At 40.8% G+C, this 26,999-nt stretch overlaps 1 protein-coding gene across 16 annotated transcripts in view; it reads left to right on the top strand.

The window, feature by feature from the left end:
• BAZ2B (bromodomain adjacent to zinc finger domain 2B) overlaps window positions 1–26,999 on the top strand; it is a 309,197-nt gene that overhangs the window by 77,966 nt on the left and 204,232 nt on the right. For all 16 annotated transcript variants that reach the window (XM_061608686.1, XM_061608687.1, XM_061608682.1 and 13 more), the window contains exon 2: window positions 6,389–6,431. The gene's annotated coding sequence lies outside the window, so the exon portion shown is untranslated. The remainder of the gene's footprint in view (window positions 1–6,388; window positions 6,432–26,999) is intronic.

Raw genomic sequence — 26,999 nt, forward strand, 5'->3', positions numbered from 1 at the left:
CACTGGATTGGGCTGATGGGCGTTGTAGTTCAAAAAAGTAACTTTGCCAAGCTCTGATTATTATGATTATGTGCACTGTTTGGCACGTAGCAACTGCCTCCTTGAGATGTGATGAAGGCAATAGCCATGACAAAACTATAATGCAGTGGGACCATAACAGACCAATCACACAGTGGAGTCAGGAGAATGGTTAGTAAGTTCACTCCTCAATGCTTAAAGAACAAAGTAAGCTGTCGTTGAGCCAGATTGGTCTTTGTAAGAATGAATAATACAGACAGAGTTCTCAAAGCCACAGTGAGCTAAACTATATGAGGATGTTCTAACTTCTCATACATAATGCAGAACATAATGCAAATATATCATGTAGCTTTAATCTTTATCATTTTAAATCTTAACCAGACTCTTTCCAGTGTGATCATTTGTCTTAAAGAGAGTTATTTTCAGAATATAATGAGAGCATGACGAGTTTTACTAATTATGGTGAGAGACTTGGAATATATTTAACTTCTGCCTATTAGACGACATTTGTTAATAGTAATTCGTCAATCATTTTTAACTTGTGACCTTGCAGTGTGCAGTATAGTTTGGAAACAATGGTAAAGCTCAATGAAATAATCAATTTCTAAACATAGCTCAGCAGTTTCTTAAAAATGTGAAATATGGACATGTTGTCTTTCAAGAGCAGGATTATTTGTAAAATGCCCTTGGCTGTGATTAACAATGTATAGCAAGCAGCTCTCAAGAGCAGCAAACCAAAGGTGTGAACAAAAAACTGCTATAGCCTATCAAAAGGAAAGAACAAATTTTAGTAATATAAAACAGGTTAATTGAGACTGCTGGCCTTTTGTAGACAAAGAATAAATAACTGGCTTTCAGTGGGTGCTGGCATCCGCAAAATTTCCATCCCCCAGCCCTGTAAGATGCACAAGTGTGTGTGCACACTCACACAGACTCACACAATATGCAGAGGAGTACAAAGCAGCCCTGTGTAGAGCCAACAAACTGGACATGTAAAGAAGACCCAGCATCATACACAGACCAGATCATAAACTGCACTGAACAAAGCAGCATATGCATGAGAAGCATAGCCCACAAGGTGCAGGCAAATACACAGTTCACAAAACTGACATTGACACATAAACCGCATAAATGAAGGGAGGGTTCGCCTGCATGAGGGCGTTGTAGGACCACGTTATGTTGCTCACCACTAATGCACACATCAGCTACACCACCCACTGACCATATCTTCAGTTGTGTGAAGGGCCTTATGCATGTACCAATGAATTTGTGTAGAAGTCCTTCAAATGAACCTGCTTGGTGACTAAGATTTGCTGCAGAGGCCCTGTTGTGGACTCCCTACCATTCACCTTCAGAGGTGAGATGGGTGGTGACTGAAGTCCTTCTCAATTTCGGTGCCCAGACTTTGGAACATGCTCCCAGGGGTGCTCACATGGTGCTCTGGTGCCATTTTGGTACCAGCCAAAGACATTTTTTTAAATTTGGCCATGCCTTTTAGATATTTCAGTTTCATTCATAATTTAGGCTGCAGTCTTATACATGCTTACTTGGGACTACATTCCATTGAACTCAATGGGACTCACTTCTAAGTAAACATGTAAAGGATTGCACTGTAAGTTTCTTCTCCTGCTGATATATTTGTATGAATTTGCTGTTTGCATTTTTATTTTATTTAAAATGTGTTAGAAGTCTCCTACCAACACCAGTGATCCTATGATCTTGGGCTAGAGCCATTTTATTAACAAGTTGTGGTTTGGGTGTTGCTATCATGACTGCAAAACAGCCTAGGATCCAAACCACAACCTTCTTAACACAATTTGTGATGAGTATTGTTCTGTTGAGTTATCTTCGAGCATCCGCCTTTCATTAATTTATGATCATGTAATTTACTGGACATAGTGGGATAGACAACAGTGTATTTAGAAAGAAGTTTCAGTATTTTATCATTATGTCACCTTTTTAATATATGTGGCCTTTTAAAGCTAGGTTGTCGGTCCTTGCCTTTGAATTGTACAATGGTGAATGAAAAATATTTTATCATGATCTACTGTGTTGATGCTATGTGGATGGTGATTTTTGTGTGTGGGGGGGAGCAGACATAGCATGTTGAGAAATTTTAATGTAAGAATGTTTTCTAGCAACATTGGTGAAATGACATTGCTCTGTAATTCCACCATGCTGGTATCACCTTTATTCTTGTAAGGGTGACGGGTGAAGCATCTTTATATTTCTGTGGGAAGATTTCACTCGGAGTAGATGGTCTTGTAAAGTCCTTCCTGTTTTCTGGTAGGCTTTATTAAAATATTCTTCTGTTATGCCATTCATCCCTTGCAAGCACTGTGCTACATTTCATTGCAAGGCTGTTTTTGCTCATTTATGGATGATGCTGGGTTTACACAATATAGAAGAGGCTCTTGACTTCAAAGGTGACCTTCAGCAAAAGTTGTTACTTTAAGGGCGATGTGTAGAATATTCTCACAACTTGAACCATAAATGTATTGCAAGAGTACATGATAAGTATAGTGTAGTAGGGACAAAGCAGATTGTTTGCTGTAGTAGCTCCTCCCAAACACTAGGAAATGCTGTGTCAATACTGAATAAAGAAGGAAGACCCTATCTTCTTCAGTACTGACTGCTTTCATTGCCAGAGTCCAGGATGAAGACACAAGACAAATAGAGCTAGAGGGTGACTAATATTCTCAGGTCTTTTCCTGCTTGAAGATAGGAGTAATTCAATTAGTCAGGAGTCTGAATGGAAGCTGGAGGAGAATTAGAAAGTCTCTGTATTAGAATTGCCAACTCTGTTTTTTTTAACTGGCCTTTAATAGCAGCCTAATCTTGAGTCATTAGCTGGTGATAATATTTATTTCAATGCCATAAAAAGGATCAACTGCCAATTTCTGCAGATCAAGCTGCTCTTAAAGACACAAGAGCTGACCAAAGAACAGTCAGATGCCAGTGGTACCCTGTATCTTTCATTTTATATCCTTCTAGAGTTTTATTTTCTAATACTGTTCTAATACTAAGAGCAAGACCTCCTGCTGCAATGGCAGAGGGGGGAGGGTTACATAACTTTCCCTTTTCCACGCTAGCTCTTTTTCTCCATGCCATGCTCTAATGCAGCCTTTCCCAACCAGTGTGCCTCCAGATGTTGTTGGACCACAACTTCCATCAGCCTCAGCTAGCATTGCCAATGGTCAGGAAGATGGGAGTTGTAGTCTACCAGCATCTGGAGGCACACTGGTTGGGAAAGGCTGCTCTAATGTGTCAGAAGTGAATGTAGTCTGCCTATGATCTTGTTCACATGTTAGTTGAGTTCCCCTCCTCTGTGTATAGAGAAGTCATTCTTTTCCTCTCCACTATGCAGATGATGTATCATATGACCTGAGGCCTCCATGTGAATGCCTGATCACGTAGAGGAATAGTCTTGTTTTAAGCACTTTACTTTATATGATGAACTATTGTGTGAGAGGGGCACCCACCGACCCTGTTCCCCGTCATGTAGTGGGTGACCTGCTTTTAATCCATAGGCTTTTCTTTTGATTTATAACCCTGATTGTGCCAGTTCTCCATCACATGCATAGAGCAGGCCCCCCACTATACAGACATGCCCCCCAATGCATGGATGGTGGAGGAGAGGCGGCAACAACGTGTTTGGACAGGGCCAGCACTTGGATTCCCATTGCCTCCCTTAATTGTGTGAGGACTAGGACATGAATAGGGCTTTTCCAATTTGCACAATTTCTGTCCTTCAGAAAAGAGTAGGACTGTTGACACAGTTTCCACCCACCTTCTTTTTGAGGGAGCCAAATGGGGCTTCTATATGATTGGGCATTTCTGTGGAGACTTCAGCTCATATGTTACAACATCTATGTGGTTGAGGGAAGGGCAGTGCACCACTCCTGCTAGATATGAAAGCCTCGGGTAATATTTGAACTGGGGCAGTAGTTTCTAAAACGGTGTGTTACAATATTGCAAAGATACATTATTTAGAGACAAATGGGAAGTTTGTCTTTAATTATATCCTTTAATCCTCTTATTCCATCTGCAGCTCTGACCCATGTACACATATATGTTTTTTACTGGCAGACCTTTTTATTCCACCAGGCAGCAGAGTTTTCTGTGCGGACAGTCTCCTGAACTGAACCTCAGAAACCTTCAGGAGCGGCTGATGGGGAGGGATGGTGCTGCAGACCTGACCTCCCGGCAGTAGCATTACTGCCATGTACCGGGATGGCGTGGGGGCAGGGTTGTCCGTGAACTAGTGGAGCCAATCCAGCTCTCCCACCAGTGCACTCACCAAGCCCTTACCACTGTCATGGCCCATCCAAGTATGTGGCAGTGACACTGCTGCCAGGAGGCCAGGTTGTTGCCCCCTCCCTTTCCTACTGACCACTCCTGAAAACATCCAGTAGCCCATTCCTTCACTGATCCCTAAGTAACATAAGAAGAGCTGGATCAGACCAAAGGCCTATATAATCCAGCAACCTGTTTCTGATAGGAGTAAACCGTACGCCTATGGGAATCTCACAACCCTGGTGTTCAGGCTATGCACAGCAGGTGTAGTGCCACATGTGCAGTCCTGGGGAGGAATGTGGTGCTAGCTTCAGGTTTTGGATAGCCCTTGGGTGAGATGATTGCAGTGGCTGCCCTCTCTGAGTGAGCTCATCACCCTGCTGGTGCCCATCCCCCACAGTCCATTTGTTTTATCTTTGCCCTTGGGGCCAATCAGCACAGCTGTCCAGAAGAGGAGGGCAAGGAAAGCAGAGGCTCCTTCCTCCTGTCACTGCTAGGAGAGGGTAGGTGAATAGGCCAAGGGGCTCCAGTAGTTGTCAATGGCCCCCCTCCTGGGGTATGGGATTCAGCAGGTACCCAACAATCCCAACCCTTGATACTGTCTTTGGAGGAAAGGGCTTCTAGAGGAGCATAGGAGGGGAGCATAGCTTGCCACAAATAGATTGTCACATCAGAATAGCTAGCGCAGCACTGATGTGCCTGGCCTATGGGTTGTAGGGCAGTGAAGTAAATAGTCATGCTACAGTCCCATGTGGAGTCATTCTGCACCCTGCACATTAATTTAAATTTTTTTTTAATCAGGTGTTCTATTATTATTATTATTATTATTTTATTTATTAAATTTATATACCGCCCGACTAGCGATAGCTCTCTGGGCGGTGAACATAAAATAGTATAAAAATACAATGAATAACAAAATAATATTAAAATACAATCAACAATACAATAAACATTATTAAAATTAGATCAATGTAACTTAAAATGCTTCAGAGAATAGGAAGGTTTTGACCTGGCGCCGGAAGGAAAGCAGAGTCGGCGCCAGGCGTACTTCCTCAGGGAGACTGTTCCATAGTTCGGGGGCCACCACTGAGAAGGCCCTAGATCTTGTCATCACCCTCCGGGCCTCCCTGTGAGTTGGAACCCGGAGGAGGGCCTTCGTAGCAGAACGTAGTGCACGGGCCGGTTCATATCGGAAGAGGCGTTCCGCAAGGTATCGTGGTCCCGCACCGTATAAGGCTTTATAGGTTAATACCAACACTTTGAATCTAGCCCGGAAACATATTGGCAACCAGTGCAAGCTGGCCAGAACAGGTGTTATATGCTCGGACCGCTTGGTCCTTGTCAGCAATCTGGCCGCCGCATTTTGCACTAGTTGTAGCTTCCGAACTGTCTTCAAAGGTAGCCCTACGTAAAGCGCATTACAGTAATCCAAACGTGAGGTTACCAGAGCATGTACCACTGATGTAAGGTCCTCTTTACTCAAATAGGGACGTAGCTGGGCTACCAACCGAAGTTGGTAAAACGCATTCCTAACCACCGAGGCTACTTGAGCCTCAAGTGAGAGGGAAGAGTCTAAAAAGACTCCCAGACTACGAACCCGGTCCTTTAGGGGGAGTGTAACCCCGTCCAGGACAGGGTATATATCCACCATCCGATCAGAGAACCCGTCCACCAACAGCATCTCAGTCTTGTCTGGATTGAGCTTCAGTTTGTTAACTCTCATCCAGTCCATTGTCGAGGCCAGGCAACGGTTCAGCAAATCGACAGCCTCACCTGAAGAAGATGAAAAGGAGAAGTAGAGCTGCGTGTCATCAGCATACTGATGACAACGCACTCCAAAACTCCTGATGACCTCTCCCAACGGCTTCATGTAGATATTAAAAAGCAGGGGGGACAAAACTGACCCCTGCGGGACCCCATATTGGAGTCCCCATATTATATATTCATTGTGCTTCAGTCATTTTTTGATTGTTTCTGGAATTCCTACATATTATATTCAATGTGTTTACTTATCAAATGTTGTTTGCATCTCTAAGTTGATTCAGCTGAACATTACCTTTCTTTTGTGTTTCAGCTTTCAAAACAGTGATGTCACAGAACTGACCACATTGATCACAGTAAGTAATTCCTGAGTAACTGACATTACGATAAATTTCAGAGAAGTGTGAATCATACTGTGACGTATGAACAGAAGTGTGAACAGAAAAAGATTGTGCCCAATCCAGAAAATAGTTAAGTGCATGGAAATCAGTGCAACTTAAATTTGTGGCTAAGGTTCTAAGTCAAATTAGTTTCAATCAGATTTAGGCATCTCTGTCTATATAAATATACACCTGCTAGTGCATGGCACCAGTGTTGGCATGGTCTCACTCCTAGGAATTGATTCAGTTACTTAAGTTGCGATTTAATCAAAGCTAAGAGTCTTTTTCAGGGCCTAAATATGTTGCATGTGTAGGGTGGTTGCTTAATGCATCGCCAAAAAAAGGAAATGCATCACCTCCAGAAAGGATACAGATTTGGGAAAAATGTGCATGAGCTAATTTATTTATTATTAAATTAGTTTTTTTTATGCTTCAGCCAAAAAATGTTCCCAGAGCGGTTGATAATTTATATGTTTAGGTACGTATAAATTTAGAAATCATTCCTATAATTTAAACAGAAATAGAATACATCTCACCATAGTGGGGAAGACTGTGACCAGGTGACCTGTGAGCATGCTCAATCTGCAGTCCAGGTAATAAGTGTTCATGGACAACTTCAAGGCTCTTGTTCTCCCTTCCTATGTTTTTTTTTTTCATTTTTAAACCAGTCTTGGACTGGAAAGCACTTCAAATATTTATTTATTTAAAATATTTCTATCCTGCCTTTCTACCCTATAATATGGCACTCAGGGCAGCTTACAAAAATAAAATCAAACATGTACATAATAACACTGTAAACAGTAAAATCACAAAAAACATTAAAATAAATTTAAAATACATAAAATACATAAAATACAATTAAAATACATAAAATGCAATATTATATATATATTATATATACACACACACACATACATACTAAAGGGACTACAAAGGTAAAATTTAACGCAGAAGGCATAAAATCAGTGTCAGGCTCTACCTTCAATTGAAATAGAGGACTATCCTCTGACAACCCTTCAAATGAAGGACAGTCCTCTGTAAAGCAAGCTACTCTATGCAATTGGGGACAGTCAACATACAGAGAGAACATTGTAATTTATTTATTTATTTATTATTTATTTATTTTATTAGATTTTTATACCGCCCGACTAGCATTAGCTCTCTGGGCGGTGTACAACAAAATATTTTTTTTAATCATTAATTTTTATTCAAATTTTCAAAAACAAAACAAAACAAAACAAAAATAATTAAACAATAAAATAAAATGTTGACTTCCGATTTGTCGCAGATCAGTTATAGGTCTACAATATATAACAAACCTGTCTCTTAAATTATATTACAAAATCACTTTCCTCCAGTAGTTATCTTAATTAATCATCAAATCTCATAAACATTACTTTATTCTTTCCACAAAAAGTCAAAGAGAGGTTTCAATTCCTTGAGAAATATATCTATCAATTTTTCTCCAAATAAACATGTCGATTAATCCATCTCATCAAATCTATTAGGTCCAATAATTTCAATAGCCATTCTTCCATTATCAATGTTAATTCCATCTTCCATCTTCAATAATCCTGTTAAGTCCAATAATTTCAGTAGCCATTCTTCCATTATCAATATCCCATAATAATCTTGCTGTCATAGCCATAGTAATATAATAAGAGTCTGATGGGAATTTCCTTTATCACAAATATTTCCTTGCCATCAATTTTGAATGTGTTGCTGAAATATTGTTGTAAAGTCATATCTCTGTTCTTCTTTTTTACGAAATGCACTGGCACATCTCTTGAGAGTTTTTCCATTGTCACATATCTGTAATTAATTCCATAGATTTTTTCTATGTCAAGCTCCATCACATCATTCCAGTCCAGAAATTCATCCAAGACATTGATAGCTTTATCTCTAATATCTTCATTAATTTCTTCAGAGACAACGTTGAATTCCAAACAATAAATTTTATCTCTAATATCCATAAACTCCAAGTCTTTTTCCAGTTCCACATTTGTTCCAGTCTCCAGGGCTTGCATCTTCCCTTTAATTTTTCTTTTTTTTTTCATCTTCTAATGCTTGTCCAGTTGTATTTCTGATCTCATCAACCTCCTCTCTCACAAGATCCCCTATTTCTTTAAGCTCCTGATTCATTTTGCCAAATTCAATTTTCATCTCCTGTCTACCCTGTCTCAGAGTTTGTTTCGTTATCTCAATCTCATCCATTATTTTCTGAAGCATAGTTACTTCCAGGATCTCAGCCACTTTCTTGATTGCCATTCTTAAAACCACGAAGAAGAAAAAAACCACTTCTTATTCCAGCAACAATTGGGTTAATATTCCAAGCCTGATGACATCACAGTGTAGACAGCACAGCCTGCCTTATCTCTTATATGTTCAGGAATGCAAAACAAATTTAGTTCACAGCATCAAAACAGTTAGTGGCATCGTGAACAAGCAGATTCGTCAAAATGAAATAGACAAAAAAAAATAGTCCCAGACATATAATACTCCAAAAGTTCATAAACCAGATTTATTTATTTATTTTCTCCTCGGAATAGAAATCCCTCATCCGTTTGTATCTTTAAAATGCACAAATTCCAGGCCAGCTTTTTGCAATAATAAGAAAGATAAGCTATTTCAATTTCTTTCCTCCTTAATTTCGTGAATGAAAGAGAAGAGTTATAACTCACCCAGGGATTCTTTATATCTGATTCATTGACAAAGCTCTTTTTGCTGCAACAATTTAAACCAGATGATAAAAATAGAAAGAAGGATGCTTGCCTGTTAAAATCCGTTTTCCTTTGAAGAAAAGACAAACGTGTTGCTTAATCAGTTAGAGCTTGTTTGGAAGTCCGTCCGACAATGCTGGCTGAACCTTCTCTCATAAACTAATGAAATCCAGTCCTCCCAACAAACACAGGCTTTTGTGGTTAATCTCTACGTTTCTCCCTGCCCGGGAGAAAGTCTTTACCAGTAAAAAAAAAACGTTCTGACTGATTTTAAAACTGAAAAAGCTTCCTCTGAGACGAGAGCTCGTCTCAAAGGCAGGCACAGGCGAAGTCACCCTTCCCGGAAGTCCGGTGTACAACAAAATATAAAAATACAAAACATCTCAAAATCTCATAATAAATACAGCATAAACATATATACAAACAAGGAATCAGAAAACAATTACAACAAAATTTAAAACTAAAAGTTACATATTAAAACGCCATAGCAAAGAGGAAGGTCTTAACCTGGCGCCGAAAGGACAACAATGTCGGCGCCATACGCACCTCTTCGGGGAGACTGTTCCACAATTCGGGGGCCACCACTGAGAAGGCCCTAGATCTTGTCACCGCCCTCCGAGCCTCCCTATGAGACGGAACTCGGAGGAGGGCCTTCAATGTAGAACGTAGTATACGGGCAGGTTCATATCGGGAGAGGCGTTCCGACAAGTATTGTGGTCCCGCGCCGTATAGGGCTTTATAGGTTAGAACCAACACTTTGAATCTAGCCCGGAAGCATATTGGCAGCCAGTGCAAGCGAGCCAGAACAGGTGTTATGTGTTCCGACCGCCTGGTCCCTGTTATTAATCTGGCCAGACCCCTCAGCTATCCCCCTACTGCCCCCTAAATGTGTTCAGGGTAATTTGAGAAAAAGCCCACACATGCACAAGCAGTAGGCACCCAGGTTTTGTCCATGTGACTGGGGACCTTGCCCAAACCACACTAGTTTCTCAAGTTCACGTAATGCATGTGGGACCAGCAGGTGTGATCCTCCGTAAATGAATTAGCTGTACAGATGACATGGGAATGGTGGGGTGGAGGGTGAGGCAGTGCCCCCATCCCTAATGATCAGCACTGTCAGAAGTGACAAGTTTTGGCATTGTGTACCTGGTACTGGGTGGTGAATGAGGGGGATCTGCCTCTTTATAGCACCATCTTCATACACAGGGAAGAATCCAAAATGGCAATGCAAGCACTGAGACTTGTTCCTTTTGATGGATCATTCACTCTTGCTGAATTGTGGCAATAATGTCCATATTGTTGTACCTATCCTGTTGTTTTACTTTTACTATTGTCACACATTAAAATGGTGAAATTATAATTTCTAAGTTAAATTATGTCCTAGTTGCTATTTGATAATATCATTATTATGGTTCATTTGCTGCATTTGCTGCTGACAAAATTCAGTTTCCAGTTGTTGGTACAAATTAACAAGGTACTTTTTCATTTCCATTTGAAAGTCACATTTAGCTGCATTTAAACTGTTGGTGAGAATAAAGAATGTTAGGATGTGATTGTTTTTGTCATTTAAAAGCAAAACCATGGGCCTGGCTTTATGATCCTAATTGCACTGTGTGGAATAAAGTCTCATTGAAATTAATGGGACTTCATTCCAAATAATGGCTGTGACCCAGAGATATGCATGATAGAGGTCTCCATATGTAGCTAGGGTCTTTTATTTTAAATTTGCATTCAGAGAGCCTTCTGCTGAAGTACAAATTATGTGTTTAACTTAATCTATGGTTTGTTGGTTCCCCCTAGTGCTCATGGTAGAATCTTACTATAAGTCTGGATTGGGGTGTAAGACTGTAAACCTAAGGTCAGACATTACCTAAATAAATAAAAATGAACAGATGCTGTTCCTTGGTAACATGTCTTTAACTTGTGTCCTGATATCCTATGACATCATGTGAGGTTAGATATTTTGCCCCTGTCTGCATCACTTATTCTAAGTCCCATTTGCCATTTTGTTGACCATTTATCCAGTTTATTGAGACCCATTGGAACTCTTTGCAATCCCCAGATTATTGACGAATGTTAAATAGCACCAGCCCCAACATAGTTCCTTTGGGGACACCACTGTTTCCTTTCCTCTTTTTTTAAAAAAAACTTTATTCTCTTCCTCTGATTCTTTAATCGATTAGTGATCTATAAGGGCATCTTGGCCCATAACTGTTAACTTTGATGAGGAAGTTTGTCCCCCCAAAAACATTTGGAAGTCTAAATATGCAGTGTTTACTGGACCGTTCTTATCCAGAGACTCCAAAAGAATTCCAAAAGAGTGGTGAGGCAGAAGCAATGCTCATGTTTTCTGCATAAATCTTATTATATTAGATTTTTTATTATATTAGATTAGATTTTTTTATTATATGCTCATGTTTTCTTATTTTCTTATTCTGTATAAATCTTATATATATATTTAAAATATAGCTTTAATATGATGTACAATAATATGTTTAATGTAATCCATCAGTTAAAATGGACAGTTATTTGGGTAATGCACCTATAGATTTCTACTTTCCCCATTCATCCTTTTTTTTAAAAAAAGTGTTGTGTTGGTGATCTTCCAATCCATTCAAATTTTCCAGTATAAAGAGGCTGATTTTAATGTCAAAAATAAATAAATATTTGAATTCTTGAAGAGTTCTTAAGTGTATTCTCTCCAGATAAGTTGTTGATAATTAGGCAACTGGCCCTAGAACTTTGTCTCTTGCCTCCTCTGTTTGATTAAGTTCTTCAGGTGCTGTCTTTGAAAACAAACAAACCATGGTTTACAGACAGATATCTGCCCAACATCTTCAGTGAAGCTGCTCTTCAGTCTTTCAGTTTGCCTTCAGTAATTTTTTCATATATTTGTTGTTCAGTGGTTCAGTTGCCTTTTTGGCTACTTTTTCCTGACTTCTGATAAGTGTAAATACATTTTTATTGCTTGTATCAACCTTTTTAGCAATTTGCTCCTCAAATGGTTTTCTTTTGTCCTTGTTTTATTGTGCATTTGTCTTGCCAGTTTGGGCTCCTTTTATTTATTTATTTATTACATTTATATACCGCCCCATAGCCGGAGCTCTCTTTTCTTTTTTCTCAGTTGAGCAAGACTTCTATTTTTTAAAAGAAGCCTTTTATCATTTATAGCTTTTTCTTCATCTACTCATTCATCATGCTGGTATCCTCTTGGTCCTCTTTGTACTTCCTAGTCTGTGTATACTCCCTTTTGATCAGAGCTTGGAAAAGTTACTTTTTTGAACTACAACTCCCATCAGCCCTAGGCAACATGGCCACTGGATTAGGCTTATGGGAGCTGTAGTTCAAAAAAGTAACTTTTCCAAGCTCTGCTTTTGATCTACCCCAGCCTTCCCTTCATTACGGCCTTTGGCAACCACCACATGACCATTCCCCATCCCTCAGGCTTGCTTCTGTTTGTCTTCTTTGCTCAGTCTGCGGTTGCTTGGTTCAGAGCAAGGATGGAGAACCTGCAGCCCTCCAGATACTGTTGACATCCGACTACCTTCAGCCCCAGCCAGAATGGCCAATGGCTAGGATTAGTGGGATTTGCAGTCTAGCAGTATCCAAAGGCACAGGTACCCTATTCCTGATTCAGGGCTCCTTTTTTTGTTCTCCCTCCTGACTTGTTCACAGCTGCAATGTCCTTGAAATGCAACATCAACACTCAAAATACAAACCCTCCCTTGAGCTGCCTACTGAGGGCCAAGCTAGATGTGACATTAAACATTGTTAGAATCTCAAGGAGGACTCTAACCACATTTAGCCAAACACCCAAAGGATCCTCCTTCAGACTTTGGGTCTCAAAGTGTGAGGTTTGGGGGATGGAGTTGGCAGGTGAGGTGTTAGTAAGGGCAGGGCTGGCACCCCTGCCTCATCCACATTTTACTCCCCCCTCCTTACCTGAATGCCTGAATAGGACTATGGATACCTGCAGTGTGCTATCAAGGCAATTCTGGGACAAACTAGAGGTGACATTAAAAGCATATTTGCATCTAAGAGCAGATTTTGAAACATGCAAATTGCATCAGCGAGGTGGTGGGCGGGGTGGTGCTGATATTTATGGGATCTGAGCAGGCATAGAGAAGGAATATGACCCTTCCCACCCCACTGCTCTTTCTCAAGAATAGAGGAAGATTGTTGCTCTGAAGCTGATATTTGGTGCCTATGAGCAATTCCTCTCCTACCCCAGCAAACACTTGTTTCCAAAGAGGGATTTTCATGAGCAGCAGGGGAGAAAAAGGGCAGAGCCTACTCCTCTGTTGGATATAGTTATCAATCATGCACTTGGAAAATAGAAAGTTTTGTCTGTTTATGGGTCTATGCATGTTTGGGTGTGTAGGTGGCACCTTCAAAGAGATGCGGCTTTGTTATTTTTGATTGTAAGAAATGCAGGATTACCTCCAAGAAATGAGTATGAAATAATTTTATAACTCTTGTGGTTAAAAAGGAGGCTTTTTTTGTCTTGGTAGTCGAAGATAAAGATAATTACTTATTTTGTGCTGCTTTTTTACTGTTTTCAAGCAACATTCTGCTGGATAACATTTAGCTTCCCTTACTCAGTGCAAGCTGAATATTTTACGATACTCTGCAATCTTGTGTTTCAGTAGCGACCTTCATGCCTGCATCCCAGGGGTGCTTTACAATCAGTAAAGTTAAAATTAGACCTGGTAGCACAGAAAAAATTGCTAAAACAATCATTTTAGAAATGCTGACTAAAAGAAATAATTTTTAAGGTTAGATTTGAAAGGCCTGCAAGTTGGGAATGTTTTCTGCTTGTAAATGACAGCATGTTTCACAGTCAAATATGAAGTTATTAAAAACCTCTCCATGCAACCTTACAAATAAATATTTAGGAATGGAAAAGGCACTGGCATCTGCTGATTTCGGAGAACAGCCAGGTTCATATGGAGAGAGCAAATCTATTGAATAGAAGGGAACAAGTGATTTAAAGGTCAAAAGAACAATTTTGTAGCGAAACATTGCTTAGTAGGGTACCCGTGATGTGACAGCAAAACAGGATGAAGATGATATGATAACCTGCAACATGCAAGTTGGAAGCAGCTATAGAAAGTGCAGAACCTAGCAAGCTGGCTTGTAATAATGAATCCACAAAAAATGAGGAAGAGAACACCTAATTTTAGTAAAGAAGTGCAGTTTTACTGGCAGTATAGAACTTATTTGAACTTTTAAGAATGAAATCCTATGCATACTTGAGAGTCAGTCCCATTGAACTTTATGGGACTTTCTACTCATAGAATCATAAAATTATAGAATAGTAGAGTTGGAAGGGGCCTATAAAGCCATCGAGTCCACCCCCCTGCTCAATGCAGGAACACAACTTAAAGTACATCTGACAGGTGGCTGTCCAGCTGCCTCTTGAATGCCTCCAATGTTGGAGAGCCCATCACTTCCCTAGCTAATTGGTTCTATTGTCATACTGCTCCAACAGTTAAGAAGTTTTTCTTGGTGTTCAGCTGAAATCTGACTTCCTGTTATTCCGTGTCCTGCACTCTGGGATGATCGAGAAGAGATCCTGACCTTCCTCTATGTGACAACCCTTCAAGCACTTGAAGAGTGCTATCATATCTCCCCTCAGTCTTCTCCAGGCTAAACATGCCCAGTTATTTCCTCATAGGGCATTATTTCCAGTCCCCTTGTTGCCCTCCCATGAACTTGTTCTAGTTTGTTTGCATCCTTCTTAAAGTGTGGTGATCTCTGCATTCTTCTTAAAGTGAGGTACTGAGTAGACATAGTTAGGATAAACTCTGTAACAGTGCAGGGCAGTATACTTGTTGACTTTAATGGTTCTGACCAGGTCTTTCTGGACAAGCTATCAAGTGCAAAGTATGTTTGTGGTTATGCGTTATTTTGAAAATAAATGTGAGGGAGTGCACACAATTGCTACTACTAGTTTATTGCTGCATTACTGCATAACATTCTATTATAAGTCCTATTTTTTGTGCAGGCTGTTGGACCTGGCCTCTCTGTCTTGAGGCCCCCCCATATGTTGGTGGCTGAGTGTCTACAGTAGGCAGTTTGAGTAATCATGGAAAATCAAGATTCTAAATCATGCAGATAACTTACTCAAGCAGTTCCCTGCTGCAGACATTCTGCCAGCAACGAGTGGCAATAGGACATATGGGCGGGGGAGAGGGCAATGGGTTTATTCCTGCTCTTTCATTGTATGACAGTAATAGTGAATAGACCTATATAAGCTTGAAAACTAAGGGACTGCAAAGGAGAATCCTCTGTAGCAGATTTGCATAATTTATAACACACCAGGTTGAATTGGGGTCTTAGTAAACCTGTTATTTATTTCTTGACTGGGACTGCAAAATAGGGAGGTTGTCAAGCATTTGGCAGGCAACGGTACGTGAGTGAGACTGTGTGGCTTGGTAGACCACAAATTGGGCAGGACTGCACTGCAGTATCCCAAGATTAATGTCAGGCAAAGGTTACAACAGCCCTTCTTAGACGCTGTTGGCACAGGGTTTTCACCTGCACAGGAGCATCAGTGATTTTGCTAGATACAAGTTGTTGAACTATGAGTAGTACCAACATGACATGGGACCAGTATGACAGTGATATTGCTCTCTGTGGTTACCCACTGTTCTGGCCCTATTGCATTGGGTTACCCGCTGTTCTGCCATTGGGTTACCTATTGCCCTCTGTGGTTACCCACTGTTCTGGGTCCACTACAGTGGGCCACCCATTGTTCTGACCCTATAAAATACTGGGTTCAGAATAGCCATAATATGATTTCAGGAATGTCAAATGTAAATTAGTTGTGCCTTTTACTGTACAGGAGGACCAAACAGACATGTCCTTGAGGACTTTCCTACTTTCAAACAGTCACAGGCTACATTCTGCATATGTAAGCTCATGGAGAGCTGGTTATGCTATGTGGTTTGTACCCCTAATGAGTCCATTCATTTACTCTTATGTCCAACCTGTGTTATTTCCAGCCAGAACTTGTTGTCACCCTCTCCTAATGATGATAGTTTCATTAGGAACATGTTGTGTTTAATTAATATGTTAACCTCTAGACCCTGAGAACAGGGTCACTTGTTTGTTTATTAACTTGTTTCATTCTGACCCTTTTGGTCGTCCATTACTAGCAATTCATAGGACAAAGAAGGGCTGATCTGCCCTCTGTACTACCTCTCTGGCATCACATTCTCCTCAATCTTTTCCCTGTCCTGCATGGGACACAAATGCAGTGCCTTGCAAAAGTGATCAGTCCCCTGACCAATGCTCTCATATGACTGAATTACAAATGGTACAGTGTAATTTCATTCTGCATGATATTTTATTTTGAAACACTGAAACTCAAAATCAATTATTGTAAGGTGGCATTGTTTTTATGTTGGGAACTGTTTGTAAGAAACATAAACAACTGAAACATGTTGCTTGCATAAGTATTCAAGCCCTGTGCTGTGGAAGCTCCCAGTTTACACTGATGAATGAAATTGCTCTATCGAGGACACAGTTACCTTACCATTGGCCTCCACCTGTGAACCATTAAAGTTGCTGTCACATTGTCAGGATACCCCCACTGTTGAAGTATCATTGGTCAGGCTGTAGATCTGAAGGAAAATGAAGTCCAAAGAGCATTCTACAGAAGAGATAATGTAATAGAAATGCATAGATTAGGAAAAGGGTACAAACTAATATCAAGTTGTTTGTATATCCGAGTGATCACAGGTCAATAATCAGGAAGTGGAAGCTGCATCACACCACCCAGGCACTGCCAAGAAAAGGCAGTCCCTCAAAACTCAGCACTCGAACAAGAAGGAGACTTGTGAGAGAAGCCAGAGAGAGGCCAACAATCACTTTGAAGGAGCTACAGAGTTCAGTGGCTTGGAGTGGAGTAACGGTACACCAGTCAACCATATCAAGAGCTCTGCATAACACTGGCCTGTATGGGAGGGTGGCAAGAAAGAAGCCGTTACTCAAAAAGTACTATCTGAAAGCACATCTGAAGTTTGCCAGAAAGCATGAGAGTGCTCCAGCTGTGATGTGGTTTTGTGGTCAGATGAGACCAAGATACAGCTTTTTGGCCAAAACTCAAGTGGTATGTGTGGCACAAACCTAACACTGCCCATTCCTCAAGACACACCATCCCTACAGTGAAGTATGGTGGTGGCAACATCATGCTGTGGGAATGCTTCTCATCAGCAGGAACTGGGCATCTTGTTAAAATGGCAGGAAGAATGGATGGAGCAAAATACAGGGAAATACTGCAAGAGAACCTGTTTCAGTCCACTAAAAAAACTGAAGCTTGGGAGGAAAGTGACTTTTCAGCAGGACAATGATCCTAAGCACGAGGGCAAAGCAACACGGGAGTGGGTCAAGAACAAAAAGGTGAATGTCCTACAGTGGCCCAGTCAAAGTTCTGATCTCAATCCCATTGAGAATCTGTGGCGCTATTTGAAAAGTTCAGTCCCCAAGCAACATCCAACCAACCTGAACAACCTGGAGCAAATCTGCCAATAAGAATGGGCCAAAATCCCTCCGCCACTGTGTGCAAAGTTACATACCTACCCCAAAAGTCTTAAAGCTGTTCTTGCACTGAAAGGTGGCTCTACCAAATATTAATGGGGGTTGAATGCTTATGCAAGCAACATTTCAGTTTTTTATGTTTCTTACAATCATTTCCCAACATAAGACCAATGTCACATTACAATAATTGATTTTGAGTTTCAGTGTTTCTAAATAAAATATCATACAGAATGAAATTACAACATACCATTTGTAATTCAGTAATATGAGATCATTGGTCAGGGGTCTGATTACTTTTGCAAGGCACTGTACATCTCCTTAGAAGATGGGGGCGGGAAACATAGTATTAATCCACTCTGCTCAATGTAGCCTCTGACCATAAGAAGGAATTGATAGAATCTTAAAGACATTTCTTCATTATTATCTGCTATGTATTCATAACTTACTATTAATAAGACTTTTACTTTAAAAATACATATTCAATATAAAAAGAAACTTGATACAAAAACAAATCTCTATCCCTCTTTCTTAACTCCTCCTTTAATACTTTGAAAGTCAGGGTGTGTTTGTTAAAAATATCTTTCAGTCTTAAATTTTAATTATTTCAGGGCAATCTTGATTTGATGTAAGGTCTTTCTGAATTTTTTTCATGAGTCAGTAGGGAGTCTACTCATGGAAACACCCCAAATTATAGCTTCCCTTCCCTCTCTTATAGTGTGTTCTCAGACCCAGCACGAAACCATACATTTTTTTAAATATCCTGAAATATTGTAGAAACACAGTTATTTTTTCCCTACAGACAGTTCAGAAAGAAAATGAAAAATTCACCACTTTCTATGTGTGCAGCACCTGCAGATTTAATTAAACCTTTGCTTCTATGTAATAACAATAATTATAGCTGAGAAACCTAAAAGAATAAGATCTCTGCACACCGTTTTAAGTGTTTGCAGTAAGTAAAACTGTTTAAAATGGAAGGCAAGAAGTAATTACACATCTCAAGATTATTTCTTAAAAGAAAGTAGTTTTGCAAAACATACATGTAGATTAAAAAGAGACAAATATTAAGGTTGAAGTACTGCAAATGAATATGGAGTTACTTGGTGTTTGTAATTCAGAGACTCATTTGCTGACAAATCAGCAGTAAAGATTAAGTAAAATCTGCATTGTGTGGCTGAGGAATACAGATTAGCTCAAGGGAAAGAATTGGCAATGGAGAATGAAACCATTTTTAAATAGTACATTCATTAAAATATCAAATCCTCTTCTGTTTTTCCTTCCTTGCCCCAAAACATTGAAGTGCAAAACCCGAGAACTCATATATTACATGGTTACTTCATCTGAGGTGCTTTATGCAAAATACCTGACGACAAATAAGGTTCCAAGGATGGGAACATAAACTGTTTGATTATGCTGCTACATCTCCCACTAACCAGCTATATGAGAGTGAAAGAAAGAAGAAAAAAGCAAATATTTGAGAAATACTGGTTTGTATTAATTAGATACTGGGACAACAAAAACCAAGCTTGGCTGAATAGTTTTCATGTATTTACAGAGCAATCCAACCCCCTGGAGTGGAGGGTTGGATGATGATGATGATGATGATGATGAGTTAAATTTATATCCTGCCCTTCTTCCCAATAGGACTAGGTCGAGGTGGCCTTCCCAGCTCTAAGCTGGCCAGCTGCTGCTGGGGTGACACAAGTGTTACTCCATCAGTGCCAAACTCTTTATTCCTGCTGAACATGGGGGTGGGAGTGCCACTAGTAGGCTGACCACCAGCAGTAGCCAGTGGAAGGCCTCAAGCCAGTCCAGAATTTGCTGGATTCTGAGCTGGTCTTACTTCTGTCACATGATGGTAGCCTGGAACTGGTACAGCAATCAGGTTAGGATCAAGACCAATTGTCTCCACCACTACCTTCTGCTACCGCTCTGAACAGATGCAGTGGTGGCCCTGCCATTCCATAAAGCCCCACTGGCAGAAGGGGGGTTGGAGTTTAGACTGTCCCTTTAGTCTGTTATTAAGAACTCATTATTGTATTATTATTGTTTTTGGTTTCCCTAACTTTTCATTAATTGCTGTAAAGTATCACATATAGTTATTACATACAATAAAAGTCTGAAGTAAAATATCATAACCCATCTGCATGACATTTCGTAGCAGTACAATTTGACAAAGAAATAATATAAATTTAATGTAAAAACAGTCTCGATAACTGTTATTCCAACTTAAATCACCTATTCTACCCCCAAACTACCAAAAGAAAGAAAAAAACCCTCATTATTTTATTATGGATCTCCATTATTGTATATGGATAAAATCAAAACAAATACAACATTAAGTCAGATAATACACTCTTTAGAAGCACATTCCACTGATTGTGGCATACACTTCTAAATCAATGTGTTTTGAATCATCATGTAAATGTTTATTAAAATGACAGTAGTCATATATACTTTTCATAATAAAACATACACTATTTCTGATGGGTGGGCAAGTATTTTTAGAGTAACAATGATAAAATCGAACACCTGAGGAGCTCGATTCCGTGCGCTGTGGATACAGTGAGTGAGCTAGAGTTGGCCAGTTGCAAACCGGTCAAATGGGATCGATTTCGGCCTCTTCCTTCTGAGGATGTGGACAAGGTGCTCTCATCTGTAAGGCCTACCACTTGTCTAAATGACCCTTGCCCATCGTGGCTCTTTATGAGCTGCAAAGAGAGATTGGGTGAGGGGATCAAGGCAATGGTTAATGCATCCTTGCAAGAGGGTGTTATGCCACTAGCCTTCAAGGAGGCTATTATTAAACCCATCTTAAAGAAGTCCTCCTTGGATCCCCAGATCTTAAACAACTTTCGCCCAATTTCGAACTTACCATTCTTGGGCAAGGTCATTGAGCGAGTGGTGGCAAATCAGTTGCGGACACACTTGGATGAAACGGATTATCTAGATCCATACCAATCGGGTTTCAGGACTGGACATGGAACTGAAACAGCCTTGGTCGCTCTGGTTGATGATATGAGGAGGGCATTGGATAGGGGAGAATTCCCCTTCCTTGTCCTCCTGGATCTCTCAGCGGCTTTTGATACCGTAGACCACGGTATCCTTTTAGATCGCCTGGAGAGTTTGGGATTGGGAGGCACGGTTTTACGGTGGTTCCATTCCTTTATCTCTGATAGGCGCCAACAGGTAGCATTGGGTGATGAGGTTTCAGACCCTTGGCCTCTCAATTGTGGTGTGCCACAGGGTTCTATCCTCTCTCCCATGCTATTTAACATCTATGTAAAGCCGCTGGGAGCGATCATCAGGAGATTTGGGCTGCAGTGTCACCAATATGCGGATGACACTCAGCTCTATCTCTCATTTAAATCTTCACCGGAGAGGGCTGTGGAGAACATGTCCAAGTGCCTGGAATCCGTGAGTGGATGGATGGGCAGGAACAGGTTGAAGTTGAACCATGATAAGTCCGAGGTACTACTTGTGGGAGACAAGGGAGGGTTAGGAGATGTTGACCTGGTGTTTGGTGGGGTGAAGTTGCCCCTACAGGACCAGGTCCGCAGCCTCGGGGTTGTTCTTGATTCCAGGCTGTCCATGGAGGCTCAGATTTCGGCCGTGAGCCGGGCAGCTTGGTATCAATTACACCTTATACATAGGCTGCAACCCTGCCTCCCTGTTCAACAGCTCCCGCTCGTGGTACATGCCCTGGTCACCTCTCGATTGGACTACTGTAATGTGCTCTACGTGGGGTTACCCTTGAAAACGACCCGGAAATTACAACTTATACAGAATGCAGCGGCGCGCTTACTTACCAACAGCCGCCGCCGGGACCACATTACGCCAGTATTATTTGATCTTCACTGGCTGCCAGGTAAATCTCCATGATTTTGTCATCTATCGTATGCTGCTAAAATAATTGTTTTATATATGTATTGATGACTGTCCAGTATTTATTTTATCTATTGTTATTAATGCGACTGCATTTGATATTATTGTATTTTATTTCATTTTAATGTACGTCGCCTAGAGTGGCTAATTGCCAGATAGGCGACACACAAATTAAATATTATTATTACTATTATTATTTATAATAATAATTCACTAATAGGCAAAAAACCTTGAGGTTTAAGAACGTACCTATAGCCAACAGATATTTCTATCAAATTTTTAAAAGCAGGGAAATTGGGCAGCTATAATGAATGCACCAGGGGAGCAGGAGACCTGAACTCCTCTCTAAGATATTGCACTGCCCTACAAATTTGTCAAAATGCCAACACAGTTTGGGTTGGTCTTTCACAGTGCAATCCACTTACTGTGTAGCTTAGAAGAATTTGGTAACGTGCCTCTGAGCATATGGTGAGTGGTGGCAACACCTGCCATCTCCAAAGATGGAGAATTATATTTCTGTATGTTTGTTGGTGTTCTTCTTACTTTGCTTCTTTCCTGTGTTACTGTTGTTTCTACAGAGAATCTAATCTAGAAAAAATTATTTCATTTATCCTAGAAATCTGTGTCAAATTTATTTGTATTAATTTCAAAGCCTTTTTATTGGTCAATGTCATGATGGTGAAGACAGCCTTTTGTGTTTCAAATTGGAGGTTATGTTCTATTTCTATTTTGGGTGCATTAACGGTTGAATGTGAAACTGCACTTTGATGTAAAATCAGACTGATTACAATATATTGCTACTTCAGCAATGACTCTAGCTATTGGAAAAAAGAGGATGCATGTTTTCAGCCTACTGATCACCCCTGTGCTTTATCGACTCCACTGGCTCCCAATTTGCTTCCGGGCCCAATTTAAACTGCTGGTTCTGACCTTTAAAGCCCTAAACGGCCTTGGGCCAATGTACCTGAGGGACCATTTACACCCATATGTACCTGCCCAGGATTTAAGATCAGCTGCCTCTGGTCTCCTCTGCGTGCCTGGAGTGAAAGACGTTAGACTGACAAGCACGCGGGAGAGAGCTTTTTCAGCTGTGGCCCCCAAGCTTTGGAACACCCTACCAAAGAAGTCCGCTCTGCTCCCTCCCTGATGGCTTTCCGGAGACTTCTGAAAATGATCTTGTTCCGGAGAGCCTTTGGGAGGGACTGAAGGTAGAGCCTGACACTGATTTTATGGTTTTATGCCTTCTACATTAAATTTTACCCTTGTAGTCTCTTTTAGTACCTCTCCCTCCCTCCCTCCCTCCCTCCCTCCCTCCCTCCCTCGTATTTTATGTATTTTAATTGTATTTTATGTATTTTAATTTATTTTAATGTTTTTGTGATTATATTGTTTCCAATTTTATTATGTATGTATTTGATTTTATTTTTGTAAGTCATTCTGAGTGCCCTATTATAGGGTAGAAGGGCGGGATAGGAATATTTTAAATATATAGATAAATAAATACTGTTTTTAAACCATTTTATTTAAGGAAAGGTGGGCACTGTGAATTAAAAACGTAGAGCACACCTAGAAGTTTGCTAGAATATATTTCACCTCCCACTGTTTTACCTTGTGCAAACTGAGACACTCCTGATGTCCACTGGAGACTATTCTGCAGAATAGTCAGTGCCATTATTCCACAATTATATTTGGAGTTTTTTTAGTGTAAATTTTGCAAAGTGTTGCTGTACTTCACATATTCACAGAAACAGAAACAAAAGAAAATTATTTCCTGTAGGAAACTTCACTAAAATTACAAAGTAAATCAGACATATATAAAGTGACTATCTGAACTATATCAACTGTCTTAATAATGTGCTTCCTCCCTGCTAAAACAAGATCAGCACAGCACATGTCTTCTTTCTATTGTTTGGGCTGATTGCAGGTGTTGCCACCACTCACCATATGCTCAGAGGCACATGTTACCAAAATCTTTCAAGCTACACAGGAAGTGGATTGGACTGTGAAAGACCAACCCAAATTGTGTTTGCATTTTGACAACTTTGTAGGGCAGTCCAATATCTCAGAGAGGAGGTCAGGTCTCCTGCTCCCCTGGTGCATTCACTATAGCTGCCCAATTTCCCTGCTTTTTAAAGTTTGAGAGAAATATCTATGGGCTATAGGTACATTCTTAAACTGCAAGGATTTTGCCTATTAGTGAATTTCTCTGCTTTTTAATCCGGGAGGTAAGAAATGGGATCCTGTGCAACTTTGCTCAGAATGGATTGATCATTTGCATGCTTATTGAGTTCAGTGGGAATTACTCCCCTGCAATCATGCTTAGGAAAGGTGAAACAGACCACAGGGGAGGGGGAGGGGAGGGGGAGGAGGAGGAGGGAGGGGAGAAAGTGCAGAGGGGAGGACTGGGATGGGAGCAGGCAGGAGGGGGAGGGGAGGAGAAGGACAGGTATCATTTGCATGTTTATTGAGTTCAGTGGGATTTACTCCCGTGCAATCATGCTTAGGATAGGGAAAACTGATCGGGGGGGAGGGAGGTAGTGCTGGAGTGGGCAGGGGAGGAGGAAGTAGGAAGTGGGGAGGGGAGGAGGAAGGGAAAGAAGTGGGGAAGGAGGGGAAAGGCAGGTTATCATTTGCATGCTTATTGAGTTCAGTGGGATTTACTCCTATGCAATCATGGTTGGGATAGGTAAAACTGACCATCAGGGAGGAGGAGGAGGAGGAGGGGGAGGGGAAGGAGTGGATTGGAGGGGGGCAAAGGAAGGGGGAGGGGAGGGCAGGTTTGATCATTTGCATGCTTATAGAGTTCAGTGGTATTTACTACCGTGCAATGATGCTTAAGAGGGAAGAGGAAGGGGAGGGGGAGGAGGGGAAAGGGGGGTATTGGAAGGGGAGGGGGAGGGGCAAAAGAAGGGAGAGGGGAGGGATAAGAGGGAGGGGATAGGAGGGAGGAGAAGCAAGTTTTTTTTGATAATTTGTATACTTTTTGAGTTCAGTGGGATTTATTTCTGTGCAATCATGTTGGAAAATGGAAATGGACTGCCTTCAAGTTGATCCCAACTTATGGCGACCCTATGAATAGGGTTTTCATGGTAAACAGTATTCAGAGGTGGTTTTACCATTGCCTTCCTCTGAGGCTGAGAGGCAGTGACTGGCCCAAGGGCACCCAGTCAGATTCATTGCTGTGTGGGGATTTGAACCCTGGTCTCCCAGGTTGTAGTCCACCACTGACCCAGGGGAGGGGAGGGGGAGGGGGAGGAGATTGGGTGGGTGGGCACTGGGCAGAGGGGAAGCCCCTTTCCTTTCCAAAAGGAAAACACTGTGAACAGTATCATTGCTTTTCAGCATTTTCCCCACCTTTTTATTCTACAGCAGCCGCATGTAGCCTCCTACCCAAATTTAAACCAAAGCTGTCACTGGCCACATTCACACCAGGCCTTTATTTCACTTTACACAGTCATGACTTCTCCCATAGAATCCTGGGAAGTGTAGTTAGTGAAAGGTGCTGAGAGTTGCTAGGAGATGCCCTGTTCCCCTCACACAGCTTCAATCAGAGTGGCTGACTGTTAAACCACTCTGGCCGCTGGAGCTCTGTCAGTGGAATAGGAGTCTCCTCTCAACACCCGTCACAAACTACACTTCCCAGGATTCTTTGGGGGAAGCCATGACTGTCTCAGGTGAAATCAAAGTCTGGTGTGGGTGTGGCCCCCTGATTAGCCAATTCAAGCAGCTGTGAGTCTGACATTTAGAACACTGACAGTTGATTCTTACTGAGCATGTCCGACACTATCATTCAGTTCCATGCATAATTTATTAAATTAATTAAAAATCAGCCAGGCATTTTTTAACTTTTAAACTGCAGAAGATGAAGGTCAGAGTATGGGGCAAGGTCAGTAACAGGATTACAGGTCCTCTGTAAACATGGCTGATTTTTAATGAATTTCAACAGAGTGTGAGAACTCTCAGAAAAAAAAGTCCAAAAGGGCTCTGGGTTTTTTCCCTCTCTTTTTAGACTTTGAACTCTCTATTCTCTCTGACAGTTTTGTGTATCATCATGAAAATATAGAGGGTTGTTAAGCAAGCTTTTCTGAGTTCAGGACTATAAATTTTGTAATTTTTGTTTTAAAATGAGCTTATGGGAAGCATCAGAATGGCATGAGGGCATTTTCAATTTAACATTGCGGGATGTGAAAAATCCATGCTGGCTATAGTATACAGCCACTCTCATGGCTGTATCATCATCATCATCATAGTTCCACAAGAGTAATTATTCCCAAACTGGTTAGTACTACTGATAATAACTAGATCCAATAGCCATTTATTTGTGAATATTCCTAGCCCTGTAGCCAGCCTTCCTTGTTAGGTGGGTAGCCACATTTCTAGGTGAGGCATTGGGGGGGGGAAGTTGCATAGTAGCAGCCATTCCTCCCTCACTGGTGGACAGGATGTGACCAGATCAGAGGAACTGAGAAGCAGTGACCTTTCTCCTTCATGCAGAGAGTGTGTTAACTTACATAATGGGCTATGTAAAGGTCAAGCTAACCCAAAATTTAGTATGAACAGCAGGAATTAAATGACTGGCCTTTTTGCTTGTTTGTTTCATGTTAAGGATAAGTGAACAAGGGGATCCCAAAAGGTGTAAACAAACAAAATAGTTTATGCTATATCTCAGATGTTAAAAACTAGTGTGGAGCTTAGAATACTCTAACTCTAAATATTTCTAGAACTGTTTTTGTTGGAAATTACAGTCAACACTGTTGTTTGGGTATAAATTAAATTTAATCAGTTGAATTATCTCACTCTTTTTTTGAGATTCCGCCAGGAATACCAGACTCAAAAGCTTGCCTTTGCCTATAGCTTTACCTGTGGTCTGCCCCTTGTTCCGATTCTTCATGAACTGAACTACTTTGGTAGTTCCTGAACTTGGCTTTGACACTGGATTAGGTATCTCAGGTTTAGATTCCACTTGAAAAACAAGCTTGTCCATACTACAAGTTTAGGAAAGTTTAGGAAAGAGCAGAGAGAAAATAAATACTTCAGGATGTTTGTTAACTTCTCCTTGAGGGGCCGTCCTTCTAGTCTTGTTCCTGACCTTTAGATTTTCCTTCCTGTTGAACAGTCAAGGGGAACTTTTTTAACTGGTTACTATATAAAGCACCATCTAGTGATTGGAAACTAATTATGAAAAGCAATTGGGTTTTTTAAAGACTAGTTGCTGGGTTGATTTGTTTTCTGCCCATAAACCCTGAAAAGGCCTCATACTGAGCTACACACTCTGGGAAAATCAGAAATTAGGCCTGATATATAGCCTAGGTGACCTGCCAGCCAGCTAACTGTTGTGTAAATAGTGTGCACAGCAGGGTTTCTATTCCTCTAGGGATCTTTTCATCCTTTAAGAACA

The sequence above is a fragment of the Rhineura floridana genome, chromosome 2 (assembly GCF_030035675.1).
Source record: "Rhineura floridana isolate rRhiFlo1 chromosome 2, rRhiFlo1.hap2, whole genome shotgun sequence".
NCBI classification, from domain to species: domain Eukaryota; kingdom Metazoa; phylum Chordata; class Lepidosauria; order Squamata; family Rhineuridae; genus Rhineura; species Rhineura floridana.